The sequence below is a fragment of the Sinocyclocheilus anshuiensis genome, unplaced genomic scaffold (genome assembly GCF_001515605.1).
Source record: "Sinocyclocheilus anshuiensis isolate Anshui unplaced genomic scaffold, SAMN03320099.WGS_v1.1 scaffold694, whole genome shotgun sequence".
Taxonomy (NCBI): domain Eukaryota; kingdom Metazoa; phylum Chordata; class Actinopteri; order Cypriniformes; family Cyprinidae; genus Sinocyclocheilus; species Sinocyclocheilus anshuiensis.
The window spans coordinates 981425-992841 of record NW_015542477.1 but is presented as its reverse complement, the minus strand read 5'-3'; the positions used below and the strand labels follow the sequence as shown (position 1 = coordinate 992841).

General features: G+C 37.1%; 1 pseudogene; it reads right to left on the bottom strand.

The window, feature by feature from the left end:
* Positions 1–4600: 4600 nt before the first annotated feature.
* Positions 4601–7872, bottom strand: LOC107693881 (pinopsin-like; annotated as a pseudogene).
* Positions 7873–11417: the final 3545 nt, after the last annotated feature.

The window sequence follows — 11417 nt, the reverse complement described above, 5'->3', positions numbered from 1 at the left end:
TGGAGACGGGTAGGTTTACCGTTTAGGTATATGTAAGGTGGGAGGAAGCTCTGATTCTAAACAGCTGGTAGAAACCACACGTTATTATTGCTGAAATATTATCAGAGATAATGATATTCTGGTCGTTATGCAGTATTCTCCAGCATCAGCCAAGGATTTATCAGTAATATTTTACTGGGCCACAGCAGAATTTTACTGGGGCTCAGTGAAAAAAGTACAGAAGAGGATTAGGGCCAAGCAATAATAAAAAAATAAAACCATCTCAAGATTAAAGTTGTTATGTTTTGAGAAAAAAAAACTCGTTAAATTTCGAGAAAAAAAAGTCGCTAAATTGCGAGAAAGAAAAGTTGAGATATAGGCCTAATGTTGAGAATAAACTCATTAAATTACGAGAAAAAAGTCGTTAAATTTCAAGAAAAAAGTCTTAACACACTCGTGTCATGTTCATTTAATCTCAGTAGCCCCTCACTGCAGAACAAAGATCCAGGGGGCGGGGTTGGATCCACATCTAGGGGGTGGAGATGGTAGGTTTAGGGGTGTAGATGGGTGGGTTTAGGGATCAGGGGGTGGAGACGGATAGGTTTAGGTATATGTAAGGTGGGAGGAGCTGGATCTGGATCCAAACTCGCCCCCTGGATCTTGTGTTCTGCAGTGAGGACTATCTCCAAATTCCCGCGGAAAACAGTCTGGAAAACTTTTAGTTGGATAATCTCACGCAGTGCACGTGGGTATTTCCAGATGCAAGCCATGATGTCTGATTCAGGAACAAATGACTCTTATGAACTGGTTCTTCTTAATGAGTCAGTCAAAATGATTCACAAACCAGTCTCCAACTTAATCGTAAAGGTCCGCGAAAATATGACAAAATTATGTTGTAACAATTATTTAAAATATTAAAAGTCTGGAAATGTCCAAATAGGGTATAGTCAGATAAATAATCATACAATGTCTGATTTGTGAACAAACGACTCTTATGAATAAGTCAGTCAAAATGATTCACAAAACTCTCAAGCTAGCTCACGAGTTAGGTTTAAAATAGACTCACTCACTCAGAATCTTTGGAGTTTTGCACTTGAATACCTAAAGGCACTACAAGACTTTTGTCCAGATTTACAATATGGACGAGTCAGTGCTAGTTGCCTAAATTTGTAGCCAGTCTGCAAATTTGAGTTGACAGTTTTCATTTAAAATCGCATAATGTATGATGTATTCAATTCAAAACAAATGGTATTATTATATAATCATATATATATATATATATATATATTATATATATAAATAAACCACAAACACATGCATGCATAATTCACATATACAACACTTTTTACAGCATAGGTTTGTGTAATATCACAGGATCTTCCACAAACAGAATCCCAGTCAAACTGGGTAACCAAGGACATGTCCATAAGACTGTCAGTGATTTATAGATTTCTCAGACTGTGCTCGGCTCATGGTTTGAACGCTGATGTGTGTATGTGTTTGGCTTTGGCACTCATTTCACCTGATCGATCAGTAAACAGAGTTCAAGGATAAGACTGATCTCTAGAGCAAAAATGACAGCTTGATGATGCTGTTCAACTTGATGATGCCATTCCAATGAAATGGGAACAGAGTGAACATGAGACCAAAAGGAAAGCAGCTGAACTGAATACAAAGGAAGAGTGCAATAGCTGAGTTTTTTTTTTTAGAGAAACCTCCTATTCATTAAACCACAGGATTGTGGTTTGTAATTATAAGAGGTCCATGCATTACCTTTCTGCTGAAGCCATGTTTACCACTGCTGAGATTGAAATAGGCCTATACTAACATAGATTATCTGACATGACAGGCCAAATTAATGTCTATTGGTAATCATGCATGTGAACCTTTGCCTTGCTGCGAGATTTATGACGGGATAATGAATTTGAGAGATGAATACAGAGAACAGGATTTGATATAATACACAGATCACTCACATTATAGATTTAATTATGGCAAGTACACTGATTGCATTATGATATATTAAAAGGAAAAACCTGGGACCACTGGATGGTCAGCCAATTTTTGTTTTGTTCATATTTTCAGTATGAATCCAGTCTATATAAATTAAAATGATGTGTATCCATCTGCCTCTATAATTTAATGCATGGCTTAACTTCATTTTTCACAGCAAATATTATGAATAATTGTGATTAATTTGATAAACTACTCAGCATATCATGTAATCAATTTGATTACATTTTTTTTACAACTGTTGCATACCAAACCTTGTCAACTCAGATGGGGTTTTCAGATCAGCATGCCATTCCCAGAGCTGAAGCTCTTGTCTCATCGACTGGTTTGCTGGCTCATTAGAGAGTAAGATATGCAGCTCTATCTCTGTCAGGTACAAGCCAATTTCAGAGCCAGTCATTCTGTGATGAGAACAAGGAGCACTATTAATAAAAAGCCTTCCTCACATATTTCCTGGGAACTTAATCAGCCAAGGCTAATCATAGAACCTGCACCATCTATCCTGACAAACAGTTAAAAAAAAAGTTTCAACGTTTTGAAATGATCTTGATTTATGTCAGCCGGCTCTCAGCATGTGCTCAATAATAATTAAATTATGTTATTTAACAACATTTTACAGTGCCACAAATGTTTTATGTGAATATTGCTTATATTTAGTAACTTTTGGGACCCCAAGCGCTGTCAAATAAGTCCTATAGCTGCTCATCAGATCTGCACAGGAGATATTTCGGTCCATTCCTCTGCACAAGCTGTTTCATCAATATTTTGGGATATCTTGCATATTTTTGGGATGCCTCAAATGGCCTTGAATAGAAATCATGCCACAGCATTTCAATGAGACTGAGGTCAGGACTCTTCTAATACATGGAATTTCCACAGTTTGGATGCACTCTGATGGTGATTTATTCCTTTGTTTAGGAATAAACAGGTTGCATGACCCACTTTTCTTTTAAAAGTTTCAGATCACAAACTTCCTGACAATGTGCTGTAAAATTGGAACAATGATATTTTAATCGCTATGCTTGCAGATCCATAGATTTCTCTCTAGGGTACTTTGTCATTTGTTGAAGGATCCTTTGACATGTCTTTACACTGACCTTTTGAAGGACAGCCAAGGTACCACTGGTGCTGCTTTTCTTCTGTTTGTAATCAATCTGCTTCAATGGGGACTGATGGAGCCCCAAGTCTTCAGACATTCTCTTGTAACCTTTTCCAGACTAATGAGCCTGTACAATTCCTCTTCTGTGGTTCTCTGGAATCTCTTAGGTCATGCCATGTTGCACTTTAACAGAATTCAAAGGTAAAGAGCAGGTAACCAAATATTTCATTTTTCAAGAGGCCATTATCCTAGAAAGTCACATTGTATATTAATTACTACTTTGATGGATTTAACCATTTGTTGATATGGATTTGCAAGATATTTATGTCTTGTTTGGTACATCTGTATTGACTATTATGATTTTAGGAAGTGTTATACAGAAAACCAAATAATTTCAAAGTTTTCTTCAACATTTTCTCATAATTGTTAAAGTGCCCCTATATGGGTAATGAAAGGTTCATATTTTGGTTTTGGGAGTCCCCAACAACAGGTTGACATGCGTGCAAGGTCAAAAAACATTTTCATTGTCTTATAATATGCATTTATTTTACGTTACTTGCTCAACGACTCCCTAACGATTCGCTCAACGATTCATTTTTCAACCTAATGCTAATGTTTCATGTTGACGTCAACGTGAAATGGCTTGGGATTCGTTTTAAAAACGACTAGTTTCAATGATTCAGAGTCGACTCTGTCTTTTGAGAGACAACAACTTTATACACGGCGCACTTTCAGATTTAAAACTTTGCAGGATGTTTTCATTCACTTAGAGCTGTGTTACACACTGCATGAAAGGTAATTTTCAAAAATCCATAATAGGGGCACTTTAATGAAGAGAAAAGGGAAGTTCATGAGGTAGATATAAAAAACAATTAGAAGTGGATGATAAGTGATTGAAGAACAACAACAAAAAATAAAACAAAAAGAAAACGGTTTTCTTACTCCATTACTACTCAAAAATATTGCAGTAATTTAAAGTAATATATCACTGGACGGAATAGAACATAAAATGCTAATATTCAGACTTTTACATTTATTAAATCCATTTGCCAATTTAAAATGCTCTGTTGAATTCTGTAAGAAAAAAAATCACTGGTGAAATATTTTGGTTTATAGTTACGTGTCACTGCAATCACTGTATTAACCAGGTAAGAGGGTTCAGGTGACCGACTCAGTATACTTGAAGAAGATTCTGATATAATGACCGAAACATGCTAATACTTCTATTTTTTTCACTTCTGTGCACACTGTAGGCATGAACTTCGGATGCTGCCAAGCCCAAGTTTCATTGTTTCACGTTTGAACAAATACTGACAACTGGTGGCAATAATTACATGCAATATTTGCAAAAACATTAAACACATTAAAAAATATCTACATTGCACATATAACACAAAGCTGTGAAACAAAATACTAATGTACTAGTATCTTTCTTAACAACACACACACTGCACACAATGTAATTTCCTGTCCCTCTAAATATGGTTGGAACTTTCATATCCCGGGCTTTTATGAAGTACAATGCACCACAAGCACCAAAGTCCTATTACCTCTTTGTACTGAAGCCCTCTGGGACCCAAACTTGTCTGGGCTGTCAGGTGGAGAAGTACCACCATATGACCCCATAGGGATACAGTCCTGTTGAGCACCACCTTCTTCTGTGTGAAGGGTGAGATGGGCTGGAGCTGGTCCACATCTTACTAAAGCTATAAAGCACCTGTAAAACTGGCAGTAAATCCAGATTTGACAGTAACACTGGTCTATATTTTGGATACAAATATGCCTATGAGAAGCACATACCTGATTATTGAACAGAATGTAAATGATGGGGTTCAGAACAGTGCTGCTCTTTGCTAGTATGGATGATACAACGCTGGCTGTGGGGCTGACAGTACCAGCGCTGAATGTGCCAAGCAATGCCATGACCCCGTACGGCATCCAACAGAGCAGGTAACAGTACACCATGGAAACCACCATCACCAGCACGTGCGTTTCCCTCCTCTGTTCAGCTGTCTGATTGATCTTAGCAACCTGTGAGATGCGGAGAAACGCTTTGAGGTTTGCTTTTCAAAGAATAACAGCGACAAGGCTGGTTTGAAACACCACATGGTGTTTATGCACCAGAATGTTTGAACTGTAACTGGATTAGGAGAGAATTGCAATAGATTTTTTTTACAATAAGGTTCCATTTGTTAATATTAGTTAACTACATTAGTTAACATAAACTAACAATGAACAGTTCCGTTCAATGCATTAACTAACATTAACTAATGGGACCTTATAAGTGTTATCAGAGAATTGAATTAAACAGTTTAACCAAAAATTTAAATTTGCTGAAAATGTACTCACCCTCAGGTCACCCAAGATATAAATGAGTTTGTTTCGTTATCAGAACAGATTTGAAAAAATTTAGCATTACATCACTTGCTCAGCAATGGATCCTCTGCAGTGAATAGGTGCCGTCAGAATGAGAGTCCAAACAGCTGATAAAACATCACAATAATCCACAAGCAATCTACACGACTCCAGCCATCTTGTGAAGCTAAAAGCTGCATATTTGTAAGAAACAAATGTAATTCTACATTTCACCAAATCTGTTCTGATGAGGAAAATACAAAATCTTGGATGGCCTGAGGGTGCTTAAATATTCTTTACTACAAGCATTTACATACTAAAACTGATCCAGCTGTGTATATAATTCACAGTAGCCATAAATAATGATGACAATGAGTGTGTGAAGGACTTTGGTTCCGATTGCGGCATGAAAAATGCTTAATTTATGGTGAACAAATGTTTGGCTAGAAAGATCGATGAGTCTTACTAGAAGAGAGCTCTTTATCAAAATCATTGCTTCCACTCCCATTCTCTCTCACTTTCAACCTTTTCTTCTTTCACTCTTCCCTCACCCCATGAATGGCAATGAGGATCTTCCCGTAGCAGTAGACCATCAGAAGAAGAGGGAGCAGCAGACAAAAGACAAAGAGGCAGATGACGTTAGATCTTGTTTCCGGGGAGCGCTGGTTCCACTGGACTGAACAGGTGGTGCCGGGACCCTCAGGACCGTAGCTGCTCCAGCCGAAGAGTGGTGGCACTGTCCACATGAGAGAGTACAGCCAGCAGCCTGTGATGAAGAGCCAGGCCTTCCTATAGTCAGACACATCTGCTTTTGAACAGCAGAGAATGGTGCTGTAACGCTCGTATGACAGTACAGCAAGGGATACCAGTGAAACAATACCTGTTGATATTGGATAAAAAGACAAAATAAATGATATGTTCATCAACTAATTTGTTTCATTCTTGTTTGTTTTATTGTAATAGCAAGTTACTTTACTAATGTAAAAAACTTAACCTTAAGGCAAAATGGCTATATTTGGCTGACAGGACGGTGAATTTCAGTAGAAGTCAAGAAGTAACTTAGACTTATTTGTACAATTAATGCACACTTAACTATATCTAGAGGAACTTTCTTTTTTTTCTATGAATATCTTAATCTCCCTGGAATGGAAATAATCAAACAAATACACGAAGAAACCAAACAAATTGTTTGGTCATATAAACAGGAATCAACGAGTTAAATTTACCTTGGCTAGTAAAAAAGTTCTCGACAAAAGCGGTAGTGATTCAAAAACATAACAGCGTGATCAGTGTACTCCGAAACCAGAATGAATGACTCTTATGAGTCAGTTCTTTTCCGTGAATCACATTCATCGCGCGTTCGGCCGAACACCGGTTCGTTTAGCAACCAGTGTCCGATTCCCGAACGGATGACTCTTAGGAAGCGGTTCTTTTAAGTACCCTTGCTGTCTATGGGAGGGTCAGAGAGCTGTCAGAATGCATCAAAATATCTTAATTTGTGTTCCGAAGATGAACGGAGGTGTTACGTATTTGGAACGACATGAGGGTGAGTAATTAATTACAGAATTTTCATTTTTGGGTGAACTAACCCTTTAAGTGAATCGCAATTGTGCATCGCAAGTTTGTCGCACGAATCAAAAACAACATCGAGAGCAGTGTCCGATTCCCGAACGAATGACTCTTATGAAGCGACTCTTAAGAATGACTCTACTTCTCAGTTAAATAAAACCACTTAATAATCCAAAACTAATGAATCAATCTGACATGTGAGCCAAGTTAGCAACTATTGAAATTGACACAACCAGTTACTATTGCATGTTTTCTATATAATAACGTGCAGCTAAAGCTAATCACTTTTGGTAATCAGTAGAACACCCCAGTTTACCGAACAGTGCGTTTGGCAAAGCCATACCACCTGCAGCCATGAACTCCCGTCAGCCACCGGCCGTACACAGACGCGGCGAAGCTTAAAGGTGTGCCAAAGATACAAACGAGCATGTCGCTCACACGGATGTTCAGTAATATTAAGTTGATCGGAGTCCTCAGGACATGAAAGCGGACGAAAACCAAAAGAACAAGAAAGTTATTTAGGAAACCAAAAACGAAGATTATTCCCAAACACACTGCCACTACAGTGAATCCCGTGCGACTGAATCCAGGCAGATCTACAGGAGTCAGAGTGTCCAGCTGGCTGCCGTTCTCTGAGGACTCTCTGAGGAGCATAAAATAGCGGACAGTAACCATAGTAGGCTGAAAAGAGCACACCTGTACGCTGTAATGCAGAAGCTAAAGAAAGATAAAGTTAGTTGGACTCTCAGGTTGTTTAATACAGACCCACAGATCCGGTTCATTATCGCCCCCGCTATGCCCCCACCTCAGCTGAACGCGACCCTCCCCGTCTTCAATCAGCATGAACGCCTCTCACAACTTAATCACGTTTAGCTACATACTATGGCAAGCCACTTTAACATTTATCCCTTTTAAAATGAATATATATATATATATATATATATATATATATATAAGTTACATTGTTTTAATTATTAGTACAAATTCAGTAGTGAATAGGCTTTTTATAGTTGAGTTTCGTTTTGAATGTTGAATATTAAGTTAAGTATTGCAATTGAACTATAAAAGAGCCATTCTAACATTACATATGACCAGGGGCGGACTTAGTGATTTGGGGGACCTAAACAAATTCCAGGTATGAGCCCCCAACACAATAACTATGTGCTCTTTTATGACTAACCCTTATTTTGCTCGCTCACTCACTCTCATAGTTTATTTATCCCTTCACAACCAGTAATTAGATAACCTGATGCTGTTTTAAAGCCATATAAGGCTACCTTTTTTCGGATAACAAAAGAAGATTTAAAAAAATGATTGCACTTGTCCATTTAATAAATTGTAAACTTTTTCAATCTTTTTACAAACATGAAATTATCCCATGCAACTCGTTCCATATTCCAAGTGTTCTGAAGGCATACAGTAGGGTTTGCCGAGAAACAATGAAAGAAAATGTAATCTATTATTAAGCGAAAATCTCCAGTCATTGCAATCGTGCATTTATACAAGTGCGCGGCAGTTCGCGCTGGCGGTCCTAGGAAAAGCACACTTTGAAAATGAGCGAGTCATTTTGAAACATCAAGATAAATAAAATGATGACTTGAAACACAATACTTTATTTACTGAGGTGAATATCTTTGTCCTGAGACAGTCAGTCAGTATTATACAGCCTAGAATGCACACAAAGACCGCTCCCTCATATAATCACTAAAAGCTGTCACTGACTTCAGTTCATTGCAATCTCACGACGTTCCATTAATAAGCTCTCTACTGCACAGTGAATCTTTTATTTACATCGTGTCTACACTTTGTTATAATAGGATTCCCGAGCTTGCAGAACTCAGCAAACTGTATTTTGAGCGGTGAGTGTATTCTAACTTAAACACTTCTGGTCATTGCGTTCAAGAAATTAACAGATATGTCTTTGATTGGTTACATTGTTCAATGCTGCAAATATGTTTCTGCAATATCAGATGGGGCCCCCTAATTCCCTGGGGCCCTAAGCGGCCGCTTACCCCGGCCCTGCATATGACAAGTAAAAATGCTAAAATAAAAGTGAGATAAATGTTACTACACTAATGTTACTACACTGAAAAAACAGTGTGGAGTTTACTTTGAAACAATTTTCACTGACAAATTGCTTGTACATTTAACAAATAATTACAAAATTACATATGACAAGTAACACACTGATTTAAAGGAATAGTTCACCCAAAAATGAAAATTTGCTGACAATGTACTCACCCTCAGGTCACCCAAGATATTGATTGACTGGATTCTGATCCAAGATGTAGATGAGTTTGTTTCTTCATCAGAACAGAGACAGGAGACAGGATTTATTAATTTTTTTCTTATCTCTTAACTGGCTAAGAAATCAAATACACTGCTGGACAATTAAAAATAATTTGTATTCTGTAATAGTTTTTCTATATTTTCCTATTGGCAATTTTATGATTTGTTCATATACTACACTTTTTTTATTTTTATCACAGAATAAGGCAGAAAATGTATAGTTTCTATAGGCTACTGTAATAAATTATATGTCAAGTAGCACTGCATTATTCAGATACTTTGTTCATAACTTGGAGATGACTTGAAGAACACACATAATCCATATAGTGTCACAATCATGCATGTATTGTCTTCAAGTTTTTTATTCAGCTTAGCCACAGCAATAGCTCGATTCAGCACGTCATAATTATTACTTATAATCCGTTTTGGACTTTCTACACAAAAGCGCCCTCCGACTTCGAGTATGTATGAAACAGTCACTGCATGAGAGTGTTCAGTGCTCCATACTGTTCACATCTCCTCATTTTGGATATGAATAAAATGCCAGGTCATGCATAGGCTATCTTTTCTCTTTGAATTTAAATCCAGATTTATTCACTGGCCCCTAAAAACCTCTATGTGAATGCACTTGCCTGAAAAAGTGCGGGGGACAAATTTACGTTTTATTAAAAGTGGGGGGACATGTCCCACGTGTATTTTACACCCATGTATAGTGGTAAGATACTAGTAACTATTGGAATATTTAATTTAAGTCAGTGAAACTAAAATAGATATTAGTCTGTATTTTATTAAAAAAATAAAAATCAGTAATGTAAAAGTAGTTATTAGTTAAATGAATTAAAATGAAATTGGCTTGCCACAATACCTATACACCATTTTATGAGGTGGAGGGTCTTTTGATATCTATTTAGAGAGGAACTATTAATAAAAACTGACATACGAGAATGTCTCAAACATCTACAGAGGTTTCAGACATTGGTGATTGGAAATATGTGGCTTCAAAGTCCATTTCTTTGAGGAAAACTAATTGAACTGCACTGGCTGTTTGCTGAATTAAACAGTTTGAAAATATATTACAGTAAAAGTAATGTAACATTTGGGCACCCTTCCATTTGGTTCTTCCTTTAAGTGTTAATGTTTTCACAATCCACATTGCCTATTTCTTCAGTTTGCAATTCAGCAATTAAATAACTGCAACAAAGTGAGTGTGCATAGTGTGTCTCATGGTTGTTCCTCAAATTGCTGAATATCACACGACAGATTTAGACTCAATGTGCCCCTGTTGTCCTCGTATTTTGGCATCAACCTGATTTATTTACTTCACAAGAGAGCAGGAAAATTAGGGCAGATTGGAGAGAACTTAAAATGTGCCAAGGCATCAATAATCGAATAGTGAGTGAGCTTGCTGAAATGACAAGTTCTACCATCTGGTCCAGTATAATGAACTCCTTTTTGCAGTGATCTACAGATGAGAAGTGCATTCCACATTATTCAGTCAACCATAAAACTGACCCTGTATTTACTTTCTTAAAACCAAGTTCCTGTGGATAATTATAATTGCATTCTGGCCTGCACACTGAATATCCTGTTTCACTCAGACTTCGAGTGACGTCAAATTACGTGAGTAAAATTGGTTAAGAAAGTCATTTAATGCTTATTTTAATCACAAAAAAATTACAAACTGAGCTCAAACAGAAGCGTCTTGAAGCATGCTTGAGATTACTGCTAACAGTTTAACCAAATGAAAAGATCTTTTAATTTAGCTTTCATTTAAATCTTTATTGAACTAGGGCAAATGCTCTGAGAACATCTCAAATCTCATCTTCTCATTCACAAATACACTCTAGGGATGTGAGAGGAAGATGGGAAAGAGAAAAGTACATGAAGAAAGAACATGCAGCAATCAGTGAGTTGGGGCTATGATCTACTGATTGAACCCAAGAGATTTAAAAAGCCTCCAGTTCCTATAAGGTTTCTCATTCTCAAGCCATGTCACACTGGTGTGCATTTCTTATTGATTTTAATGTAATTTCTGAATAGTAGAAAACATTTCCAAAATTAATGCCTGGGAAAAATTGTGCAACTCACGGAATACTGATATTTTGTGATAAAA